This window comes from Protomyctophum bolini (genome assembly GCF_963924005.1).
Source record: "Protomyctophum bolini genome assembly, chromosome: 20".
NCBI lineage: Eukaryota > Metazoa > Chordata > Actinopteri > Myctophiformes > Myctophidae > Protomyctophum > Protomyctophum bolini.
In genome coordinates this window covers 32,363,265-32,388,886 of record NC_137881.1, presented here as the reverse complement: position 1 = coordinate 32,388,886, position 25,622 = coordinate 32,363,265, and the positions used below count along the sequence as shown (strand labels likewise).

Genomic DNA, 25,622 nt, shown 5'->3' with positions numbered 1-25,622 from the left:
AGGCTTCTAAATCAAAACATTTTTCTGAAAAACCTATGTTTTTATATGTCAAGTGGTGCTCAACCTTTTTCATGTCAAGGACCCCCAGAATTATCTCCATTGGGCCACGGACCCCCATCTCAAAATATGTAGTTCCAGGGACCCCCCCCAGAAGAAAATATTTTAGTTTAAAATGTTCGCTCTGAAATATATATTCATGAATAGCAGACCTACAAGCTCATAGCGCGCCACTCGGTGGCGCGCTATGAGCTTGTAGATCTGCTATTTTTCAATAGCTAAACTATTTGAATCGCAAAAAGCAACAGCTTTTCGGGACGACGTAGAAACTGGTACTTTTCAGGAAATTTAAAAACGAGAACCTGTGTAACAATGTTGTTAATACTTTACATTGGTTTATTATAATTCATAAAAGCCACAGACAAACGTATAGCCACTCCAGCCTGAGTTCTCCATTTTGGGCATGTCATTATTGGCCTCGCTGATAGACAACTATTCCACAATCTCCTGATTAGTATAGTACAGTTGCAGTTATACAACATACGGTTTGTAGCTTCAATAGGAAACGGAATGAATATGATAAATCAAAACTTGGCTCAAGTCTAAATGTCTCTCTCTCTCTCTCTCTCTCCTCTCTCGTGTATCCTTCCAGAAAAGTGTAAAGGAGGGAATCCTTCTGAAGCAAACCAGTTCGTTCCAGAGATGGAAGCGACGGTACTTCAAGCTGCGAGGAAGGACACTCTACTACGCCAAAGACTCCAAGGTATACAGAGCAGCAACCAACTCTATACTGGGCACAGCAGCAGCCGCCATTACTGTTACCCGCCCCTGACAAACACATTAGTGACATTTAATGGTGCTTGAAACCATTAGCCTCGCAGCTACACACTACCAATATGCAGCTTTAAACTGCATGAAACCATTAGCCTCGAAGCTACACTACCGATATGCAGCTTTAAACTGCATGAAACCATTAGCCTCGCAGCTACACACTACCAATATGCAGCTTTAAACTGCATGAAACCATTAGCCTCGAAGCTACACTACCAATATGCAGCTTCAAACTGCATGAAACCATTAGCCTCCATAGCTACACCATGGAGTTCTCAACGTCTTCCCCGCAGGGACCCCAGGAAATGCTTTGTGCAATGTCTCGGGACCCCCGCCTCGCCCCCTCCCGACCCCCCAATACAAATGGACTGCTACAATAACCTTAATAAGAGACAATACACCATGAATAAAATAATACTGAAACCAGATGTAATCATTAGGGAAGGTGTATGCATGTATTATAATGTAAACTCTTAATTTTCCATTTTCCAGCCATTCAGTTGCAAAAAAAAAGAAAAATATATATATGTATGTATGTATATATTTTATTTATTTAATTTTTTGACCCCCCAAAAATAATTAATATGATTAAATATGATTAAACCTTAGACTTAGGCCAATTTACTTATACTGACTCACTCCTGGTGACGTCACAAAACCATTGACTTAGGCCAAAACATTGCCTATTTCTGCCTATAACTCACACTCATTTTACTAAAAGGGGCCTCCTCAGCTTGATCCTTTTAAATTTTCAATTTTCAATTACGATTTTACCAGACGTGTGAGAGACAGTGTCATGTGGAGCTGACTTAGGTCCAAATTGTATTTTTATAATAATCCTCAAAAAGGACTTATAGGCCATTAGTTTAACCCATTTTGACCTGAGATCAGATACTAAAAAATGTCTCCTACATCCTGACAGTTTTCTGAAAAAGCCATGTTTCCATGTCAGTCGTTCTTCGATTTTTCAAAAATAGCTAGACCTATAGCTTGTAGATCTGCTATTTTTCAACAGCTAAAGCATAACATAATGCTAACACCGAAAGGGGTTCCCACCCAAAATGGGTTAAGATGGTGACCTTTTGAAACATGTTATCTATCTTATGCTTTTTCCTGTTGTCAGTCTCTGATATTTGACGAGGTGGACCTGTCTGACGCCAGCGTGGCCGAGACCAGCACCAAGAACATCAACAACAGCTTCACGGTAAGCATATACGTAGCGTCTTGTATCTTAGCTCACGATACACCTTGACAAATAATAGCCGGGGGAAGCCGGGAATCGAACCTGGGACCTTATTACAGTATGTTTCCCAGGGCAGCCTCTCTGCCCCGTTCAGCTATAATGGCCGCCCCAGGCTGCATGCAGGCATGCTTTCTCGATTGAACTATACGCCGCGGTTTGAGTGAGTCTCTCTTTGATTTCGATGCCAAATTATTTTCTCGCAACGTCTAATCAAAGTGTTGTTTTTTTGTTGTGACGGGGTGTCAAGTTATTTTGGTTTGAATAAACCAGTGGTTCCATATCTTTTTTTTTGGATCAAGGGCACACTTGAACAACAGATTGATTCCCCACAGGTTGGGAATCACTGGGATAAACTTGAGTTCCGGTCGTCTCTCTCTCTCTCTCTCTCTCTCTCTCTCTCTCTCTCTCACTCTCACTCTCACTCTCACTCTCACTCTCACTCTCCTCTCTCTGTCTCTCGCCCTCACCTCAGCTTAAAACCCTACTATATTCACCAGTCTTTGAATCCTCTTAATGAAACATATTAAGAATGTCAAGAAATATTCACCTTGCTTAGTGTTTTTCTACTGTCTTGACCACTATGTCTCTGTGTTCTATTAATATGCTCTATAAAACTGCCTCCCCCTGGCCAGCCGGGGCGCCTGATGGAGGGGAAAGGAACTGGTTGGAATAACGTGTTCCTTCCACGCGCTATACGTCCAACCAGGGAAACTCCCCCCTGTCAGGTGTAAAGGAGCAACTTGGACACTCAGGCATGAAGGAAGCATCAAGTCCGTTACTCCTCCCCTTGTTCCCCATATATGGGGGACTAGGTTGGTGGAGGGTGTGTAGAGCCCAGGATCACATTAGATGATTGACACAGGGGTGAAAAATGGGTTACAAAATCGTGGGATGGACAAATATATAAAAAATAAATATGCTCTATGAATAAATGTGATCTCTCTCTCTCTCTCTCTCTCTCTCTCTCTCTCTCTCTCTCTCTCTCTATCTCTCTCTCTCTCTCTCAGGTGATCACTCCGTTCAGGAAGTTGATGCTGTGCGCCGAGAGCAGGAAGGAGATGGAGGACTGGATCGGCGCGCTGAAGTCCGTCCAGAAGTTGGAGATCTACGAGGTAAAGCAAAATTCAGAACCTTCAGTCTTTTTCAGCGTCTCTCTCTGTAGGACGGTCGGTCGTCCTCGGACGAGCCCATGCTCCCTCGTCGCTTCCAGTCGTCCGGGTTCTCCACATTATCTGCCTATAGTTCATTGGTTCGTTGCGCTCCTGCGTCACGTTCTTGTATATTATGTTAGTATGGGACGACGTCCTTGTGACCGGTGTGTCCGCGCGTTTGGTTCCCACATGTACCAATTTGCTGGCTGGCCAGTTCTTTGATATGCCTTTGCCTCTGGCTGCTTATTGTCTGGCTCACCCTTTTGCATTCCATCGTACCGTTTCTTGTTTGTTCTTGTAACACGTGTGCTCTTTGCTGGTGTCAAGGTACTGCGCGCGACATTCTGGCGCAGCACACCCCCCGTCTATAGAGACTTCTGCGGCGTCGGCTTCAGTGTCCAGCATTCACTGCCGTATATAGGAGAACGGGTCACTTCATCTTGTACTGCCTTTCCTAGACCCCACAGCTCTCCTTTCTAGATGCCTATATAGGCCTTCACAGGACTGTTTTCTAGATGCCTCTAGACCTTCACAGGACTGTTTTCTAGATGCCATAGACCTTCACAGGACTGTTTTCTAGATGCCATAGACCTTCACAGGACTGTTTTCTAGATGCCTATAGACCTTCACAGGACTGTTTTCTAGATGCCTGTAGACCTTCACAGGACTGTTTTCTAGATGCCTATAGACCTTCACAGGACTGTTTTCTAGATGCCATAGACCTTCACAGGACTGTTTTCTAGATGCCGCTAATAACCTCCTAGACCCCAGAGCACCGTTCATTCTAACGGCATACTACTAGTCGTATCTTGAATTACAATTTACAATTCACAATTTAGGCATTTAGCAGACGCTCTTAATCCAGAGCGATTTACATTAAGCAAGAACAAAAAAAGCATGGGAATACATCACATAAAACATTAAATCATGAAACATGCGTAAGCTAAGAAAGTTAACAGTGGAATATCTATATAATGAAACTATACATCTATACTACTATGCTATACATCTGTACTATGACTACATAGTACATACAATGCAATTATAGTGCCGTGTTCATAACATGCTATAAGTCTGTATCAAATGCTATCTAAGTCTACAGAAATGCTATCTAAGTCTACAGAAATGCTATAAGGGGAATAAAATGTCATTTTAGTTTTAGTCCTACGGGCTGGGGGTGGCACCTGACAGCGGGGAGTGTTGGTCGGGAGGAGTGGGGACGGATGCTCTACTACGTCTGCGGGGGCTCCTCACTGTCAGATCAGCCAACAGTGCATCCTCCCGTTGGGGCTCCTCACTGTCAGGTGCAGCCAGTAGGATACAAACAGTGCATCCTCCCGTTGGGGGCTCCTCACTGTCAGGTCAGCCAACAGTGCATCCTCCCGTTGGGGCTCCTCACTGTCAGGTGCAGCCAGTAGGATACAAACAGTGCATCCTCCCGTTGGGGGCTCCTCACTGTCAGGTCAGCCAACAGTGCATCCTCCCGTTGGGGCTCCTCACTGTCAGGTGCAGCCAGTAGGATACAAACAGTGCATCCTCCCGTTGGGGGCTCCTCACTGTCAGGTGAGACCGTATAGGATACTCTTCATAATTATGACCACCGCGCTCTGACTATAGGTGCGCTACCCGTTCAAAACATATCAAAATAACGGTAGTGGGTCGCACACACCAAGACTGCAGTTCAAATACGGTAGTTATATTTAGTTCATATTTGGACTGGATAGCCGAAACGTTTGTTTGATAGGACAAACGTTTTGGCTATCCAGCCTTCATTCATCAGTGATGAAGGCTGGATAGCCGAAATGATTGTCCTTATAATTGTTCAAATATGAAATAAACTATTTGAACTGCAGTCTTGGTGTTGTGCGACCCACTACAGTATAGGATAGTTTTCGTCGACTAAAACTAAGACTACCTTTTTTCACTGACAAAAACGAATGGAAACTCAATGAAAATTAAGCTACGATGACTAAAACTGAGACTAAATATACTGACAATTTCGTCGACAAATAAAAACTAAAATGTTAGGAAGGGACTAGTGGACAGGAGATCCAGTATAAGTAATTTCACACTTTGGTTGCATGCTGAAAATAGCCGATCTACAAGCTCACTGCGACGCGTTGTGAGCTTGTAGATCATCTATTTTCAGCAAGTGTAAAAACACTCATTACGACGGCCCGCAAAAAATACATTTTAGTCGACTAAATCAACTGTAGATTTAGTCGACTAAAATCTTATGACGTTTTAGTCGACTAAAACTAGACTATCACCAAGACATTCCAGGTGACTAAAATATGACAAAAACTAGTTTCAGTTTCAGTCCCCAAACTATGACTAAACTAAAATAGAAATGTGCTGCCGAAAACAACACTGATACAACAACGGTGACAACACGCATAACATGTGTGCGGGGAGGTCAAGAAAACGTGATTTAAATAACGCCGGCACTGCCGTTATCTCGGCAGTCCATTGTTCCTTTAAGACAGGCGGTTACGTCATCACACGTGGACCGAGGGACGTCGGGAAGTGTGCTGAGGACAGTATAACAATAAATGGATACACGCTTTCTCTCGTCGTTTGAGTATTATGCTGTTCACGTAAGTGGATACACTGTACATAACAGAAGGAATTAATATTGGCATATAGGAGAAAAGGGGGTAAAAGAAAAAAATTGGCCACTCTCAATTCAAAACGGAAAGAGAGAGAGAGAGAGAAAATAAGTCTTCATTGATCATTCTGTTTATTTTCTCCGCTTGTTTGAAGTGGTAGAAACAGGTCCTTGTGTCTTTATCTTTACACCTTTGATGAAACCTCATTACCTCCTCCTTCCATTCCCCCTTTTAACAATCAAACGTTTGTTCTTTGTCACAGTTCATATATTTTCACGAGGCATTATTCTTCCCACCCCATCCTCCCTTACACTATTATGTCCTCGTTCGCTCGCTCTCCCTCCCCGTCTCCCGTTCTCTTCTGGCAGATTAATGCTGCTTCCTATAACGTCAGACGCCCCTATTTTGATAAAAAGGTACATGGAGATTGTAAGCCGCTACACTTGTGGCCCGAGCTTAACCCATTTTGACCTGAGATAAGATTCTGTCCTGACAGTTTTCTGAAAAAGTTATTCAGTGTCGTTCTTTGATTTTTCAAAAAAATAGCAGACCTATACGAGCTCATAGCGCGGCACTCGGTGCCGCGCTATGAGCTTGTAGGTCTGCTATTTTTCAATAGCTGAAACACCAAAAGGGGGTTCCCGCGCAAAATGGTTTAACTGCTCCTTGTATTTTCCAGCATCTTATAATGTCATTTATTGAGCCCTTAAGATTTTGATTCACGCCTGCTGACTCAGTCCTCCGTATAGTAGGATCCCATATTGTGTGTAATGAGTCTGAACCATAGACTGTAAAAAATATGGACAAAGCGTTCCGCGGGTCTAACATGAACGTAAAATGAAGCCTGTCAGTCCTTGCAATGGAAGTCGCCATCTTTCTAGATCCGTTTGGGCCCAGCTGGCCATTGGCTGGCCCAGACAACGAGGCGGGACTTCCCCCCTTCTTCTTCGTTGGTTTTTATTTTGACTCGAGTGGGTGGGGGATCCCGTTCATAGACTGTAACGGTAGCCACGCCCCTCAGAACATGCGCGACTTTATGGTCATTTTTTTAATAAATGGGACCATAATTTTCCAAAAAGAATATTATGACATTAGAAATGAGACTTTAAACTAGTGACTGGAAGCAAAAAGTATTCATGACCATGTTTATTAAGGTAATACAGTCTAGGTGAAGTTGGGCCCAAATACATGGACTTCTATGGGGCTATGGGTTTTTTTGAGCCCAATGACAGCGCCACAACAGGCCATTATATGAACTTTCATTTCCTTAGTGGCTTCACAAAATATCTGTCTGACTGCCCCCCTGGTCTGAACGGGGAAATCCTCTCATCTCGGGGATTAGGTTTTGATAAGACTGTGTTTTTTTTATAATACAGCAGAGGTGTGACAGACAGGTGGAAGCAATGAGAGTAATTAAGGCTATATTTATTATTTTTTTTGGGGGAAAAGGGCATACGTGGTTAAGCAAGGGATAATCAACGGGGAGAGCAGGTTATTATTTAGAAATAAACATAGACATGGATGATCAGACCCAGACATTCTTTAACTCTTTCAGGTTCCAGAGCAGAGCTATATAGCCAGGGTGAGAGGGGGGTTGAAATTGTGATTTGTGTATGGTTTTTCTTTAATAAATTAACTTTACACAAACCCTCAAAGCTGGACACATAGGAGTCGCTAGTGCCCCTCAAAATTACACTATACACACATGTGGGAAGAAGACTTGAAACTAGCAATTGAAAACATACACATATTTATGAAAAGGTTTACTAAGCAATGAAACCAAATGCAAAGTTACGTGCGCCAAGTCATCATTGACTCCGGTGGAATATGCTGTAAAGTAGAGGGATCGTTAGAGGAATCAATGACACCTGCTAGGCCATTAATGACTTCCGTATTGGCTTCCTTTTCCAGCGTGAATGCTTGACACCTGGTTTTATACGAAGCGGTGATGTCACTGGCCTGTCCTCTGTGTCCGTGTCCTCTCGTGTATATATAGGCCAGTCGGTGATGTCACTGGCCTGTCCTCTGTGTTCGTGTCCTCTCGTGTATATAGGCCAGTCGGTGATGTCACTGGCCTGTCCTCTGTGTCCGTGTTCCCTCGTATATGCCAGTCGATGACGTCACTGACCTGTCTTTACAATATACAATTTAGGCATTTAGCAGACGCTCTTTAATCCAGAGCGACTTACATTAAGCAATAACAAAAAAGCATGGGAATATATCACATAAAAACATTTATCAAGAAACATGCGTATAAGCTAAGAAAGTAACAGTGGAATATCTATATAATGAAGCTATACATTAACATAAACTATACATCTATACTACTATGCTATACATAATGTACTATGACGTGATACAATGTAGAGTTCTCATCGGGCCCGAAATTTGAAGCCCGGCACGGCCCGGCCCTAACTGGGTCAGCCCGAAGCCCGGCCCGGCCCTAAAAAATACCATAATGTTAGGCCCGAAGCCCTATAAAGCCCGACAAAGAAAAAAAAGAACGCCACTTTTATTGCATGGCCAGCGCAGTAGCATGCGCCGTCAGTGAACCACTGACGGCGCATGCTGCTGCGCTGGCCATGCAATAAAGTGGCGTTCTTTTTTTTTCTTTCAGTGTGTGTCTGTTCGAGAGTGAGAACGGAGTTCAATGGACTTATTGCCGAAATAAAGGATTTATGTAGCTCATTTATGTACCATTTCCATATCATTCTAATGGATTCCATTTCCAGTGGTGGTGAGTACTGTAGCTCCCGTTTCCTCTGAAGTGAAGCTATGTCCAAGACCCCAAGTATCGTCCCCGTTCGGTGTCCAAAAGAACAAACATAGCCTACAAAGTTTACAAACCATCCATGCACCCGCTCATGGCGTGTCTCGACAGCTTAGAGATCTGTTATTTTAAATCGGGCACATATAACGAGGAGCGCCGCTGCCGCACTGAGGGACGGCGGTTATAATACTAATCATTTTGTAAATCAAATAGCCATTAGCCTGTAGCCTGCACTGCCCTGCAGTGGACTGTAACATTGCGTGGTCAGATCATACACTACAGAATATGGATCGTTGGTGACTATATGACGTTGATTAGGCCTAATGATTAGGTTATTCATCGCAGCCAGCTGGGTTTAACGAGATGGCTCAGTGCAACTGTTTTTGTTATGTTGCAGTCTATCGTGTGATAATCCGATTGATTTATAAAACATTTAGCATTATGAACTGAAGCTCATTTGGTGCGCCGCAAAACAGAGGCCAGCCAGCGGTATGAACATTAAACAAGTTAACAACCACCCCAACGTTCACTTCTCTCTGCCTGCGCAGTCAGTAATCCATTCCAAGCCCCCCACCTCCACTCCTCCGTCTTCCTCCTGTCACAAGTGAATCGCCATAGCGCAGCCCTCTTCATAATAAATACATACTTGTAGGCTATATAGCCTACACATTACACAAATAACAGAATTGCTATTTTTATTATAATAACATTTTTGAAAAAAGAAAAAATGAAAATCACGGAAAATCACAGAGCCCGAGGCCCGGCCCGGCCCATCTAATTAGCATATTTTTTGGGCCCGGCCCGGCCCTAAAATGTCGGGCCGGGCCGGGTCGGGTTCGGGCCGAAAATGAGAACTCTAATACAATGCAATTATAGTGCTGTCTACATAACATGCTATAAGTCTGTATCAAATGCTATCTAAGTCTACAGAAATGCTATCTAAGGGGGTGGCCGGGTAAGTGCTATGGGCCATGATGGAGTCTGAAAAGGTGTCTTTGTGTGTTGGTGTGTGTGTGTGTGTGTGTGTGTGTCCCTCCCTCCCAGGCCAGTCTGTTCAACATGGAGCACTTCTCTGGGATGCACAACTGGTACGCCTGCTCCCACGCCAGACCCACCTTCTGTAATGTCTGCAGAGAGGCCCTGCCGGGGGTCACCTCGCACGGACTGTCCTGTGAAGGTAGAGAGAGCCCCTCCACGCACACACGCACGCACGCACACACACGCACACATTTGTGACTACATTTGACTGAGGGACTGCCAATATTGCATGTCATATTATGAAAGCAGGGAACCATATAGCTTCAAATTCACTCGGTTGAATTGGTCGTTCAAGTTTGACCCACCGGTTTTGGAGATATGGCTTATATAGAGTATAATGTCTTGCAGAAAACAGTGCGTTGAGAAAAGAGGCTTGAAAGGTTCACTTCTGTGGTCTCTTAACATTACACGCCTATGGCTACGTGTTTATGCATTTATTTCATATTTTTTACATGTCGATATCATGCTCTGACGCTTATTTCAGACATGCTCTAGTATGTGAAGAGTCTGCCTGTGCTATTGACTCATGAAAATAAAAACAAATCTCCTTCTGGTGAAAAGCTGTAATTTGAGCGATGGCTCAGTCAAATCTGGTCACATTCATTCACGTCCATGTTGAGTCTAAACTAGCCCATATGCTCTGAATATTTTAATTTAGCCATCTGTCGGTGAGGGCCTATTTGCATACACAGCGCCCCCTCCCCCCCCAGCCACCCACCACATCAAAACATTGTGCTATACTGTAGCTAATACTGCATTTGAAGCCAGACAGAAATTACATGGACTGGTTTTTATGTATGTGAGTGGTGATTCAAACCTTTAGAAATACACTTGAGGGACTTCATACAACATGATATTAAAACCCATTTTGGGCGGGAACCCCTTTTGGTGTTAGCATTATGTTACAGTATGCTTTAGCTATTGAAATATAGCAGATGTACAAGCTCATGGCGTGCCACCGAGTGGCTCGCTACGAGCTTGTAGGTCTGCTATTTTTGAAAAAATGGCTAAAAAAATGAGTTAAATACAAAAGAAAACAGTTTTAAAATGCATTGATGCATCGACCTCTGACCTTCTGTTTATAGTGTGTAAGTTCAAGGCCCATAAGCGCTGTGCGGTGCGCTCCACCAACAGCTGCAAATGGACCACGCTGGCCTCCATAGGAAATGACGTCATGGAGGACAAAGAAGGGGTGAGTGTGTACACACACACACACACACACACACACACACGCAGACCCCAGACCCCTTTTGGGGTTTCAAGCATTATGTTATATACTTTAGCTTTTTTGGAAAAAACGTAAAAATGTGGCGCAAATAATTGAAATATATATTCTTTCAAAGTGAATGTTTTTAAGGTTTATTGTTTATTGTTTATAAGGATCCCCATTAGCTTTTGCCTTGACAAAAGCTAGTCTTCCTGGGGTCCGACACAGACAAACATTTAACATTTAACAAAAGGCAATACTTACAATTGTTTACAGACACTAGCTCAAAATAAAACATAGTAAAAATAAAAAATAAAATAAGAAATAAAAAACATAGGAAAAATCACTTTCAACAAATGATATATTTGAATTATTATTGTTTTCCCAGGGTTACTACACAAGATGGTTTATATAAGGTGTTCTTTTAACTATCATTTTAAAGATTCATTTTGTATTTGTATTGGTTATACACTTTGGTAGTGTCTAAATGGATGTATACAATCAAGTACAAATCAAGTACACCTGTTTTGTTTGACACTTGGCATTGATTTGCGTTGCTCCTCCCACAGGTGACCATGCCTCACCAGTGGCTGGAGGGCAACCTGCCGGTCAACGCCAAGTGCGTGGTGTGCGACAAGAACTGCGGCAGCGTGCGGCGGCTGCAGGACTGGCGTTGTCTCTGGTGCAAGGACATCGTGAGTCACGCTCCCCCCCCCCCCCCCCTCCTCCATGCAGGGCTGACCTCGATTAGTCGAATAGTCGACTAATCGATCGGAACGGGTCTCAGTCGACTGACCACCTCTTAGTCGATGTTCATCAAAAAAAAAGAAAAAAAAAAGTTTGTTTTTTTTGTTTTTTTTTTCCCAAAAAATATTGTATATAAAAATACAATATTTACAAAAATATACAAAAATATTGTATTATTCCACTAGGTCTGTGTGGGGGACATAAACGCATTTGAACATTCTGACTGTTCAAATCTCCAAAATGTGTATGTGGAGTGTGTCTGCTTGTGTGGCTAATGTGCCACTGCCTGTGACTTGAATGGCACAGTGCACTGCATGGCCTGATAAGACTCCAGAATCTCAATCTCACCTGCTGTGCTCAATCTGGCTAATTTTTGGGGGGTTGGGGGTGCTCATTCGTCTTGTGTTGTTTTACAAAAGTTGGCCTCCTGGTGTCGGCGCTATAAAAGGCAAGATGTGGAAAAATGCAGGTCAAAGGTTTCTAGGCCTCTTAGGGAGTGTGTATACATCTACCTCATGGTGGTGCTATAACAACAGGCCGTTCTGGAATATTTGGGGGCAGAGGTTCGTCGTTGGCAACCATGAGGGAGTCTGTGTGTGCAAAATGTGGCATCGACCGGTTTAACGAATAGCTCTACACACGGACGGACCGACGGACACATGGACAGGCACACGCACACACACACACACACACACACACACACACACACACACGCACACACGGACAGACAGACAGACAGAGTGCAAAACATACTCTCACCATGCCTTCGGCCTGGTGGAGACAATTACATCCTATATGAATACTATTACATTTACCCTGAGAGAGGGCACCTCCAGATGGAGGTGGTAGTTTTTTTTGGCTTCTTTGCAACACTGGGTTTGCCTGCATGCTATTTGAAGCTGTTGAAGGGAGATGCCAGGCGTTTTGAGACGTTCCTTCTTTATTTAGGGGCATGGCACGCGGTCTGTCTGTCTGTCTGTCTGTCTGTCTGTCTTTCCTTCCATCATTCTGTCAGTTCAAGGGATTCTAACTTCATATCTTTCTGAGAAAGACGGAGACTATAATTGCTGAAAGCATACATCCCATATTTAGTGCTCACATGGGGGGTAACATGATCTGAGGTATATATAATTGTCAGACGCAGCAGTATACCCACAGCGCTGAATGAGTAATAATGTGCTTATGTAAGTCGGTAGCATGCTGTCCCGGTATATAGCCTCATAATGATGTAAATACCAATGGATCTGTCCTATAGCCATATAGGACTCCCTTGGTAGAGACAGCCTAAATCCCAATCCTCGGTGCATGTGCGTGCGCACGCCGTCATTAATGGTTTTACTAGTGGTCAGAATGGGATAAAGTACGATAAAAAAAACGTTAATTTGAGGTCGTGCTAACCACATTAATAGTCGGATCGCTAGAACACTGCCATGACCCCATGGCACAACAATGGAGGATTATCACTTCCAGGTCATTCGGCCGGATAGCGCTTCTTCTTCTCTGATCAGATTTAAAAAAAAATCGCTCTTCGATTTTTCAAAAAATAGCGTGCCACTCGGTGGCGCGCTATGAGCTTGTAGATCTGCTATTTTTCAATAGCGAAAGCACGACATGATGCTAACACCAAAATGGGTTAATTATGAAGACGCGTGGAGACGTCGTGAGCAATTAACCCATTTTGGACTGAGGCCGATTCTAAAAACGCCTTCTAAATCCTGACCTATAAGTTTTCTGGAAAAACTTCAAATATGTATATAGCGGCATCACATTTGTGTAATTTCTGAATACTGTACAATACTGTACAGAACCCCAACAAGGGCTTCCTGCCTAGAATTTACGCTGTTAAAGGACCACTTCACCACTTTTCAACCTATCTTCATATAATAGGTCCTCACTAATAATCATGAACAAATGGCGCAATTTGTTTCTACTCGGTCTGTGTCTCATAGGAGGGCAGTGGGAAGTTCAGAAACCGTCTTATCATCGATGGGGAATATATACAAGCTACTAGAAACTGCAGGCTTTCTAGTCCTGAAAAGTTGCAATGCGAAAATGGAAGCCATCGTTCTCACGATAATGAAAATCTAAACATTTTTGTAAAAAAAAAAATGTTTAAAAATGAATCTGCCTAATGATGATGTCACTGGAAGACGGTTTCTAAACTGCCCACAGCCCTCCTATGAGACACGGACTGAGTAGAAAAAAATCGTGCCATTTTATCATGATTATTAGTGAGTAGGCTACCTATTATATGAAGATAGGTTGAAAAGTGGTGAAGTGGTCCTTTAACACTACGACGTCGGAGCGGTCATTCTGACCGGTTTTGAGATTTAAAAGTTTATTTTCTTAGCCCATGGAGTCCAGAGAAAGTTCCCCTTGCATGACTTTGTCTAAATATTCGATTGAAATCATCTCTGTTTTTTTCCCCATTTGAAACGTTTTGTAAATATGATTTTAGGCATATATCTCTTACTCTGTCAAGCTATTATCGGCACAATGGACCGACGTCCCCCTTTCTCCCCCATAGGCCTACTCGCCTTTTTGCTGCTTGATAATGGTGTCTTTTATAACCCGATTCCCCGACATTTCCTTTTCACTTGATATCGTTTCGTAGAGAGGGCCTACACAACCGATCTATATACCAAATGAAAGACCGAATTCAGTAGTTTACATGGTATTTTGAATTTTTTAAAATGAGCAAAAAATGAGCGAGTTATGATTTAAAGAAAAGAGGGGTGGAGGAAAAAAAAAAGAACACGCAACACACATACAGCTAGCTAACTAGGCGATTATTTGGATCAATCAAATATATTAATTACATCGATTATATCGATAACACGTGTAGCCTATAATGTTTCCCCCTCTATATAAAAATGACAATATATAACTCTAATGTCGTATTTCGTCATGTATGTGAACTAGGCTGCTTGCAAGGGTGTCGCTTTCGTGAGCAATGGTGTGCATGGCCGGTTTGACCTGACGCGATTCTTTCTTTGGCACAATCAATGGAATATAATAGTAGGCTACTAAGCCCGTTTTCAGCTAAATTCGGAAATGTCCAGGCTAAATAACGTATCGACGGGAGTCGTGTTAATATGTATTTACTCGTCATTGTCATGTTCACTCCAAATAAACAAGTATTATGCACTTATGATGCGGAGAGCCATCTTATAAAATATTTCGGTTGGGATATTGAGGGGGCAGAAAACAGCCCGGTCACGTGGTTGATGTACTTGCAAGTTGGGACAAAGAAATACACACAGCATAGCAAATGTTTTTTTTTAATTAAACTGATATAACAACATAACGTGGCTAATAATTGTTTATTTGGAATGTACTTTGGCTTGTAATTTAGGTAAATATAACGCGACTCACTTGTATAAGTAATTTACCGCGGACATGCCGCATTTACGGCAATACATTGGCTTTAGTAATGCGGTTAGCTTATAATATTAGCAAATGTAAGCTAACGGCTGGAGGAATGGGGGTCTGTTACTACGGACAATCCGGTCAATAACATCATTACACTTAAACATTAATACAATTATGTCATGTTTACATGCCTATAGTCAAGCAGTCTGTACATGGCATGGGGTCACATAATATTAATTACATCGATAACGCACGAGAAAATACTTTTGATCTTTGCAGGGTGGAAGAAGGAAAAAAATAAGCAGCAACGCGACACTCTTCCATGGCTATGTTGCAATATAGCACTAACCGGGCAAAATATGTATTATTAGTTTTATACATTTTAGGAGTGAAAACATGTGTTTAGAAATGACAACATCTCAGAAGTTCAGAGTAGACAATGTCCCATTGTTAACAACACACGACACAGACAGCTAGCTAACTAGGCTAGCTAGCTTCTCGCTCCATTGAAACCGAGCATTCAATAATAACATCCCTCTGCCCTCATCATGGATAATAATCATTGTATTCATATTATCTTATCAAAATAGTAAACAAATTCCAAGTTAATTAACCAGCCAAACATATATGATTTAATTCGTTGGAAATGGGATGCAGCCGGCTTGAACGTCTCCAGCTGGATGTGGGGGAGAGAGTGGCCAATCAAATCGCACCAAGAACACGGTCCCTCTGACCGTTCAGCGACTGAGTAGTAGTGATTTTTTTTCAGACTGGCTAGTGTTAAGCACTATATATAGCATTGTGTGTGTTAAATGTGAGCTCTATAAATGATGTGCTTTGGATTGGAATGGTAACAGACATTATGCTAAAAAGGCTAGCCCTCTCACGCACACACGCACGCACGCACGCACGCACACACACACACACACACACACACACCATGGATGCGAGTGGTATTTGTAAAGGTTATGGAAGTTATATTCAGGGGGATTAACTGACCTTTCTGCCTCTGGAGAAATGGAGCAATACTACGGTCTACGGAGACCTCTGACTATGTGTGTGTGTGTGTGTGTGCGTGTGTGCATGTGTGCGTGTGTGTGTGCGAGCGCAGGTCCATAACAGCTGTAAAGAGCAGATGGGGAAGGTGTGTCCATTGGGCCAGTGCCGAGTGTCAATCATTCCTCCGACCGCACTCAACATTATCGACTCAGATGGTGAGACACACACGCACACGTGCACACACGCACGCGTGCTCACAAGCACACGTGCATATACACGCATATCGTTGTTGTCAGGCAGAAAACCTCTTATATCCATAACCTCTTATATCCATATTTTAACTTTTGGGGGGGTTTATTCGTCGTCATATACAGTATAGCGTCACAAAAAGGCATCAAAAGTAGTACATCCGAGGCCTGGGGCCGTGGCTCAGTGGTCCAGTCACCTTGGCTGGTAATCCAGTCTGGCCAGTGTGCCGCGGGTTCGACTCCCGATCCCGACGGCCTTTACTGCATGCCTTCCCCCCCCAATCTCTCTCTCCCCATTTCCTGTCAGCCTACTGTCTGTCCCTCCATGAAAAATATAAAATAAAAAGGCGAAAACCACAAAAACAAACATTTAAAAAAAAAAGTATTACATCTGCTACTTTTGCTGTTTTTTATTTATTTGAATCCCGTGACCTTTTCCACCTGACGGAGACGATGACGTTTTGTCTGCCGTGAGTTTGTGTCGGGATTCGGGTCAGTTTGTTTCCCTTGCTTCAACTATACCCAGCTGGTCCAAAATATGGCGGGAGAGAAGAAGCAGAGAATGCCAGTGCCAAATCTAGATTTATTTTGAACCCAGTAAGCCCAGGAAAGCATCTATGTCGCGGCGTAAAAAAGATGCCTGACAGCCAATCATTCGTTGATGATGTCCGGAACCCCAGAAATGTTTTTGGCTGTTTGATTTTATTCATCCAATCGGCGCGCGACGCAAGCGAAGTTTTATTTTAATTTTTTTACCAACGCTGACCAAAGTGAAGCGATTCAAGCGTCTGGAAACTTAATATATATCTTCAGGTTTGAACACACCTTTAAGGTCGGGATTTAAAAGGCATTTTTCAGGGTCAAAACTTTTCTTGTTGGTGGCACGGTTGGTAGTGCTGTCGCCTCACAGCTAGAAGGTCCTGTGTTCGATTCCCCGCTCGGGACGCTGTGGGTGCTGGCGGCGTGTTTCCTCCTCCGCGTCCTCAGTGTCCATACCCGAAGGCGGGGTTGGCGAAAGGGCCTTTCTGTGTGGAGTTTGCATGTTCTCCCCGTGTCCCCTATAGGGTAGGTATACCCTCACAAAAAACATGCAGTGGTCCTGGTCTCTAAACTGCCTCCCCCTGGCCAGCCGGGGCGCCTGATGGAGGGGAAAGGAACTGGTTGGAATAACGTGTTCCTTCCACTCGCTATACTATACGTCCAACCAGGGAAACTCCCCCCCCCTGTCAGCTGTAAAAGGAGCAACTCGGACACTCAGGCATGAAGGAAGCATGAGTTCAAGTCCGTTGCTCTCCCCTTGTCCCCCATATATGGGGGACTAGGTTGGCGGAGGGTGTGTAGAGCCCAGGATCACATTAGATAATTGACACAGGTGTGAAAAATGGGTTACAGAATCGTGGGATTTTTTTTTTTTTAAACACTTCATTTATTTGTACATTTTGTTGTATCCGACATGTAAATATCCCCCCCCCCCCCCCCAATCAAGGTCAGAACAAGACAATTAAAACAAAGACAGACAGTATAAGACAGTAACAGTAATTAGTAAACTAGTATTGAAAGTACTAATGAACATAGTAAAAAAACAACAACAGCATTTTCCATCAGGGTATGGTATCTAGGTTACATACATTGTATCCATCATTCAGTTAAATAGTAAATTGCTCTATATCCAACTGTCCAATGTCAGATTTGGTGTGAGGTAACAGATTGTACAAGGGAATATGGGTTTAAGTGAAAGGTATGCTTTCCACAAACTCTATGAAAGGGGTCCAAGTCAATAATGTATCTATCTTTAGAACCACTACCTTAATTAGTTTATCTTATGTTCTATTTTGCGTGCAGGCTTCTGGAAGGCCACCTCTGCGTCGTGCTCCAGCCCCCTGCTGGTCCTGGTCAACTCCAAGAGCGGAGACAACCAGGGGGTGAAGTTCCTCCGCAAGTTCAAGCAGCTCCTCAACCCCGCCCAGGTGTTTGACCTGATGAACGGAGGACCGCAGCTGGGGTACGGTGTCTCTTTATTTTACTAGTAATTGTGTGACTCGTCTATATGACTCGTGCGTCCGTGAGTCGCCATTTCTCGGTCCATTTGAAACGTCTTTGACGGAGAACAAACTTTTTCAGTGTCTTCCCCCGGTAACACAAATAAATAAATAAATATGTGGAATTAACGTTCGGTGTGACCGCACCCTTGTGACCGCACCCTTAAGCCCTATTTAGGCCTCACCTCGAAATTTAAAAAAATAAATCGTCTAAATCCTCCAGTTTTCTGAAATAAAAGTAAGACAATGCTTAGTTAAAACACCAAAAAGGGGTTCCCGTCCAGAAGGGTTAAGATAGGGTTAAGCCCTATATATTTTTTGAATCAATTAGAATAGTTTTTGAACATTCATGAAAATCTTTAGATACGATAAGATTCATTTAAAAAAAATATATATATAGGAAAAGAAAACCCCAAAATCTATGTTTGTGAAACACTTTGTTAGATACTGTACCTGTACATTATGTTATACTCCAGTGTCTCTCACTGTGTAAACATCATAGAGTATTAAAAGGATAGAGACTAAACTGGCGCGAAGCTCCGCCCCTCCGCTATTCATGTCGTTGGAAGTTGCTCAGTGGCGTTTTTTGGGCGCATTTCCGCATTTGACCTCCAAAATGTGGAGGTCAAATGCGGAAGTGCAACTGTTAAAGCCCAGCTGCACGGGGTTTCCTCGTCATGAATCCACGGGTCCGCCTGCAGTCCTTCCTCTTACCACTAGGGTTGGAGTGCCTAGCTGGCCCCTTGGTAAACATGGCTAAAATCTAAAAATGTCTCCCTCCCTCCCTCCCCCCAGGCTGCGTCTGTTCCAGAAGTTTGTGACGTTTCGTATCTTGGTGTGCGGGGGAGACGGCAGCGTGGGCTGGGTGCTCTCTGAGCTCGACAAGCTCAGCCTCCATAAACAGGTGAGGACGGACGGACGGACGGACGGACGGACGGACGGACGGACGGACGGACGGGCGGGCGAGGCAAACTCAACCTCCGTAAAACCCGTAGAGTTTATGGACAGCCAAGGTTATAATAGTTAACTAAAACTAAACTAAAAAAACCGAAAACTGGAATTAAAAAAAGCATTTTAGTAAATACTAACAATACTAGTAATACAAACTAATAAAAACTAAAAATATATTCAAAGACGATAACCAGACTGAAGCTGTATTGTGTGTCCTCAAAACTAACTGAAATTATAGACAAAATACCCTTAGTTTTAGTTTTTATGAATATTTATATGCCTTTCGGATATTTATAATATAATCCTTTTATAAGTACGGAAAAATAAATAAAACTAAACTATAACTAAACTGAAACTAAACTAAAACTAAGCATTTTCACCAGAATAAAAACTAGCAAACCTGCTCTAAAAACTAACTAAAACTAACTGAATTAGAAAAAAAGATGTCAAAACTAACTAAAACTAAACTATAATGAAAAAAGCAAAACTATTGTTTTGCTCAGTGGCGTTTTGAAGCACCCATCAAGAACGCTCTATACTTCCGCATTTGACCGCCGAAATTTTGGAGCGCTAAATGGGGGGGTTTCCTTGTGCTAAATTCCAACTCTGACCACTACGTCTCGGCGGCTTCAACGTTCGGCCTATAGCCTTTCTGGGGGCTTGCCGTAAACGGGTGAGGTCGTGAGGACAGGCGAGACGAGGAGGGAGGAAGGATAGAGCAGTTGGTTCTCAACTGAGATGTCCCCGATACCAGTGTTGTTTTTGGCAGCAAATTTTGATTTTAGTTATAGTCACATAGTCTCTTAAATAGTTTTCATTTTGTTTGTCACATTTTAGTCACCTGGAATGTTTTAGTGTTAGTCTAGTTTTAGTCAGATTCATACGAGGTTTCCACTGGACACACACTGGTCTGATTAACCCATTCTGACCTGAGATCAGATTATAAAAAAATGTCAGTCGTTCTATGAGCTTGTAGATCTGCTATTTTTCAATAGCTAATCCATAACATGATAACACCAAACTGGGTTCCCGTTCAGAATGGGTTAAAGCATATTTTAATACTTCTAAAGAAAACAAAAAGAAAAATAAGACCCGTTACTGTCAAAAGTATAATCAACATGCTAAGAAGATAATAAATGGTCAAACATTGGCCAAATATGATGTGTAAAATAGCAGATCTACAAGCTCACGACGCTGCCAGGCGTTGTGTGGCGCAGTTCAAATTATGATTATTTTGTGGGGTGGCGGCCTGAAAGGTTTGAGAATCCCGGTGCTATAGAGAAAGGTTCAGTCTGCGAGTACGAGTCGGAAAAGAGGAAGGAGATGAAGATGAAGATTGAGAGATACATTTTTTTCCCTTTTTCTCATAATGTCTTAATATCTTAATCTCAATGGCTCTACTATGACATACTGTAGGTGAGCGTGCACTCAATGAGTCATGATGCCATGGTCAATTTAGAGGGAAATTCTAAATAATTCAATCATGTTGATAAAACTGCACATGAGTAATGGCAGAGAGAGAGAGAGAGAGAGAGAGAGAGAGAGAGAGAGAGAGAGAGAGAGAGAGAGAGAGAGAGAGAGAGAGACAGAGAGAGAGAGAGAGAGAGAGAGAGAGAGAGAGAGAGAGAGAGAGAGATGTCCCGATGGAATGTTTTGTCAAATGAACTCAAACTGATTTAGTGTCGAGTCATTTTCAGTTCATGGTGATCAGTTTCGGTCGCTTAATGTGGCGTGGGGTCGTGGTCAATTAGCGTTTAGCACCTGCACCTGCTGCCACTCTCTCTCTCTCTCTCTCTCTCTCTCTCTCTCTCTCTCTCTCTCTCTCTCTCTCAGTTTTTGTGTGAAACAGCCTTTATCCTTGGTGCTGCTAGCTGCACAAACAAAATGCCAAGAGAAGTGAGAGTAATGAAATGAGCTTTGAAACAGTGGGACACCATTGATGCCAAACTGGACATTTATAAAATGTCCAAATCTTTTGGAAAATGTTTCAAGGGGGAGAGGCTTCAGCCATGCAACGTTTAATGTTGGTTAAAGCAAGAATCCGATTCCGGGTTTTTATTCTCTCATCAAGGACGTTTTTTGAAATGGTGCTTCAATGAGCCTCTCTCTGTTCTGTTTTTTTGAGGGGTTGGCTTTCAACTACCGCTATGTGTATTGCTAGGAGATTTTAAAGGATTTCTTTTGCTAAATTGACTCATATATATCCCTTTCTATCTCTCTTCCTTGTTGTCTCGCTTTCTCCACCCGGTTTGAATGCTATATCAGTGCAGTTGCACTGAAAGTAGCCTCGGAAACCCAGACGTTTTTATTTCCAGGGAGAAAAAAAAAGTCTGGGTCTGAGTCCACTTCAATTCGGCATAGAGTAGCGCAAACATTGCTCACTCTCTGCTGATTTCTGATTGTCTGCACCTTTGTAAAATTGACATACACACGCACACATGTACACACACACGCTCCTCTCTCTCTCTGTCGCTCTAAGTAATTAGTCTCATGTCGCGCAGCTGCACATATATTCTCCCGGCGGATCCTGCCGGGATCTGCCTATGCCATAAAAAGCATAGGTGAGTTCCAGGCTACACTGAAAGGGACAACATCGCGTTTAATCAGAGCATTGAATGGTCTCAGTAGCCGTCTATACTGACCTACCGAGATCTCAGTATAGGCTGCATTCTGTGAGTTGATCAAGGTTACTGTTTTGATGGCGCCGAGACGTGTTGTCTGACTACTGACCCTAAGATTAAACTAACGCTGACCCTAACCTCAGTCTTAACCGACCACGTAAGTCCCGGCCCTAACCTCATATCAGTCTTAACCGACCACTTAAGTCCCCCTAACCTCAGTCTTAACCGACCACGTAAGTCCCCCTAACCTCATATCAGTCTTAACCAGCCCACGTAAGTCAGTTTCGCATTGTTTTAGCTTCGGCGGCCTTACATTTACTCAGTACATTTACTCGGTACATTTACTCGGTACATTTACTCAGTACATTTACTCAGTACATTTGCTCAGTACATTTACTCGGTACATTTACTCGGTACATTTACTCAGTCTCTGTCAAAACAGTAGCCGTGATCAACGCACAGAATGCATCTATAGTGAGATCTTGGTATGGGTCAGTAGACCTATACCTTGACCTTGGTATATAGGTCAGTGAGACCATTCTGATCAAACGTGATTTTTTGTCCCTTTTCAGTGCATTTCATTGACGGCGGCTTTCGAAGGTCAGTGAGGCCTGTTCGTCCTTCCCGATTCTTTACTCGTTTGGTCTCTCACCTACTCTCCCCCGCCCCCTCCTTTCCCCATCTCTCTCTCTCTCTCTCTCTCTCTCTCTCTCTCGTCAGTGTCAGCTGGGCGTTCTTCCTCTGGGCACGGGCAACGACCTGGCGCGGGTGCTGGGCTGGGGCGGACTGTGTGACGACGACGCTCAGCTCCTTCAGATCCTGGAGAAGCTGGAGAGAGCCACCACTAAGATGCTGGACAGGTAGGTGAACCCCCCCACCACCCCCTACCACCCCCGCCCCTCCCCCACCCGCCACTCACTAACCTATACTGCTGGTTCCAGATCCTATACTAATACCAGGAACACTTGTACTGCCTGGCTTTCCATCTTACCAGGCTTATTGAAACTGCTGGCTTTCCCTTGCATTCCTTGCCTGTCTGTCTCTGTCTCTCTCTGTCTCTGTCTCTGTCTCTCTCTCTGTCTCTCTCTCTGTCTCTGTCTGTCTCTCTGTCTCTCTCTCTCTCTCTCTCTCACTCTCTCTCTCTCTCTCTCTCTCTCTGTCTCTCTCTCTGTCTCTGTCTCTGTCTGTCTCTGTCTGTCTCTCTCTCTCTCTCTCACTCTCTCTCTCTCTCTCTCTCTCTCTCTCTCTCTCTCTCTCTCTCTCTCTCTCATATTCATTTAATTTAATTCAATATTGCACGTTAAGTCATTTTTTAAAAGTTAGCCAGAAGCTAATTTCCATGTAGTCCACGAGCAGGCTGTTAAAAGTGGTAATAAAACTATATATCCTTGCAAAACATATACAGTATGGGCATACGAGCTGTTTGTTTCTCGCTGTCTGGCCATGCAGGGCCCACACCAGGGTCCAAATGGACCTTTAACCCATTCTGACCTGAGATCAGATTCATACGAGGTTTCCCACTGGATACACACTTGGTCTGATTAACCCATTCTGACCTGAGATCAGATTCTAAAAAATGTCAGTCGTTCTTCGATTTTTCAAAAATAGCAGACCTACAAGCTCGTAGCGCGCCACTCGGTGGCGCGCTATGAGCTTGAAGATCTGCTATTTTTCAATAGCTAAAGCATAACATGATGCTAACACCAACATGGGTTCCCGTTCAGAATGGGTTAGCAGGTCCTTAACTCATGTTCAAATGAAGCCCCCCCCCCCCCCCCCCCCTCCCCTCTTTTTATATACTTTATAGTTGTAGTGTGAACACCAGTGTAAAACTATCTGTGTTTTAGTGTATAAATGGAACATGCAGGTCCGTTTGGTTCCATTCGTATATACTCTCTCAGAGTTACTGACCCGTACGCTAAGGTAACGGTTCCTCGGACTTTCACAACCTTTATAACAATTTCAGGTATTTTCAGGGTGAAAAATAAATAAGGAGTAAACATTTGAACAGTCGTTACGTTGCTTGTTTAATGTCCTGACTTTAGCTATACTATAGGATGTGGTTTCCAGCGTGTTTGTCTCCTGGTACAACCTGTGATAAGGAAAAAAGGACACGCAAAGGTTGTCTGATCGGATTGGCTGTAGCGGTCGGCCGGTGGCGGCCTTGATCCATAGATAAGAACGTTTATTATTTATTTATTTCCCGATGGCGCTTGACTTTAGCGTGTGTGTGCGTGTGCGTGTGCGTGTGTGTGTGCGTGTGTGTGTGTGTGCACGTGCGCGTGTTTTCAGGTGGAGTGTGATGATGTATGAGGTGCCAACCAAACACACGCCCAATGCCAAGGAGGAAGACTGTATTGATTTCCCTCTCCAGGTACTGTGTATAGACAGAGTATATGGATTACCCTCAATTATACCACAGGTCGTTTCGAGGAAGCAATCTGATTGGTTGAAACAGCCTTCCAGCCGTGGGTTAAACCAGCACCATTCACCACCTAATCAAAACAAAGGATTCAGTTGCTCTGTTCTCCCTGCAGAGCGCTAGCAAACTCGGTGGCTAGGCTAGCTAGTTTCTTGGGACATTTGTGGTCGTAGTGACTATACATCTGTCATTAAAAAAATATATTATTTCAGCGAATATTCTGGACTCTAAATGAACCACACTTGGAGAGCATTCAAACACAGGTCTTTACTTGGAGACTCTCAATGCAGAACTGAACACGGACAGCACACTCATACACACAGCTGCAGGGGAGCTTGCTAATCAGCACAGGTGGAAATAATGTTCTTAATCAGCGGCATGCTTTTTCACCTAGAAGACACTATAGAGCGTCGCAGTCCCGCCCCCTACCAGGGCCCAGGAAATGATTCTCCATTAATTTTCCTCATAGACATTTCAAAAAGTATTTATTTAAAGATGTTTACGCCGCGGACAAAGCCAACTCTTGTCGTGACAAATCATGACAACAAACACATTTTTTTGGGCCGAACAAATAATTAGAAAGTAGACAAAAACGGTTGTTTTTCTTCTTTGTAATTATTTGTTTGGTCCAAAATATTGTATTTGTTGTCATGAGTTGTCACGACTCCAGTTGGCTTTGTCCGCGGCGTAACCGTCTTTAAATAAATACCTTTTGAAATGTCTATGGGAAAAATGCATTGGGAATCATTTCCTGGGCCTGGCGTCGTCATGAAAGGGGGCGGGACTGCGACGCTCTATTACAGACGTGTATTGACGTCACTCGGTACGCAGACTGTCTGTCTGTCTCTCTGTTCGTCCTCTAGGTCCACATCACTCAGTATGCTGTCTGTCTGTCTGTCTGTCTGTCTGTCTGTCTGTCTGTCTGTCTGTCTGTCTGTCTGTCTGTCCTCTAGGTCCACATCACTCAGTATGCAGACTCGGTCGCGTCTCACCTCACCAAGATCCTGGACTCGGACCAACACAGCGATGTAATTTCCTCTGCCAAGTAAGTGTCATGTCGGACATGATGTGACTGAGAGGAGAGGAGAGGAGACACAGACACAGCGGGGGCAGTGAGTTCTGTAAGCGACAGTGACATATTAAAGGCCTTTTTAGGAAGTCCCCCCTCGGTGCATTTAGTACGTTTGGGGGACATTGCAACAGGCGTTTCCTCACCCGCTGACTCTACGTCTTAACAGCGGGGCGACATGCAGCCCATATGGCGTGTTTTCCAGGAAGTGCGTTAGTATGTGTCTTATGTCGTTACCCGGCGGCAACTATACTGGCGATAGCAGGCGATAGAGGCGTTATAGTCGAAGATAAGGGGCGGAGGAGGAA

At 43.5% G+C, this 25,622-nt stretch overlaps 1 pseudogene across 1 annotated transcript in view; it reads left to right on the top strand.

The window, feature by feature from the left end:
* LOC308335660 (diacylglycerol kinase delta-like) overlaps positions 1–25,622 on the top strand; it is an 81,783-nt pseudogene that overhangs the window by 19,716 nt on the left and 36,445 nt on the right. The window contains exons 2-10 of the transcript XR_013966261.1: positions 650–760; positions 1,952–2,032; positions 3,079–3,183; positions 9,646–9,778; positions 10,725–10,831; positions 11,416–11,541; positions 16,077–16,179; positions 18,055–18,214; positions 19,047–19,155. The product of XR_013966261.1 is annotated as a diacylglycerol kinase delta-like (transcript). The remainder of the gene's footprint in view (positions 1–649; positions 761–1,951; positions 2,033–3,078; positions 3,184–9,645; positions 9,779–10,724; positions 10,832–11,415; positions 11,542–16,076; positions 16,180–18,054; positions 18,215–19,046; positions 19,156–25,622) is intronic.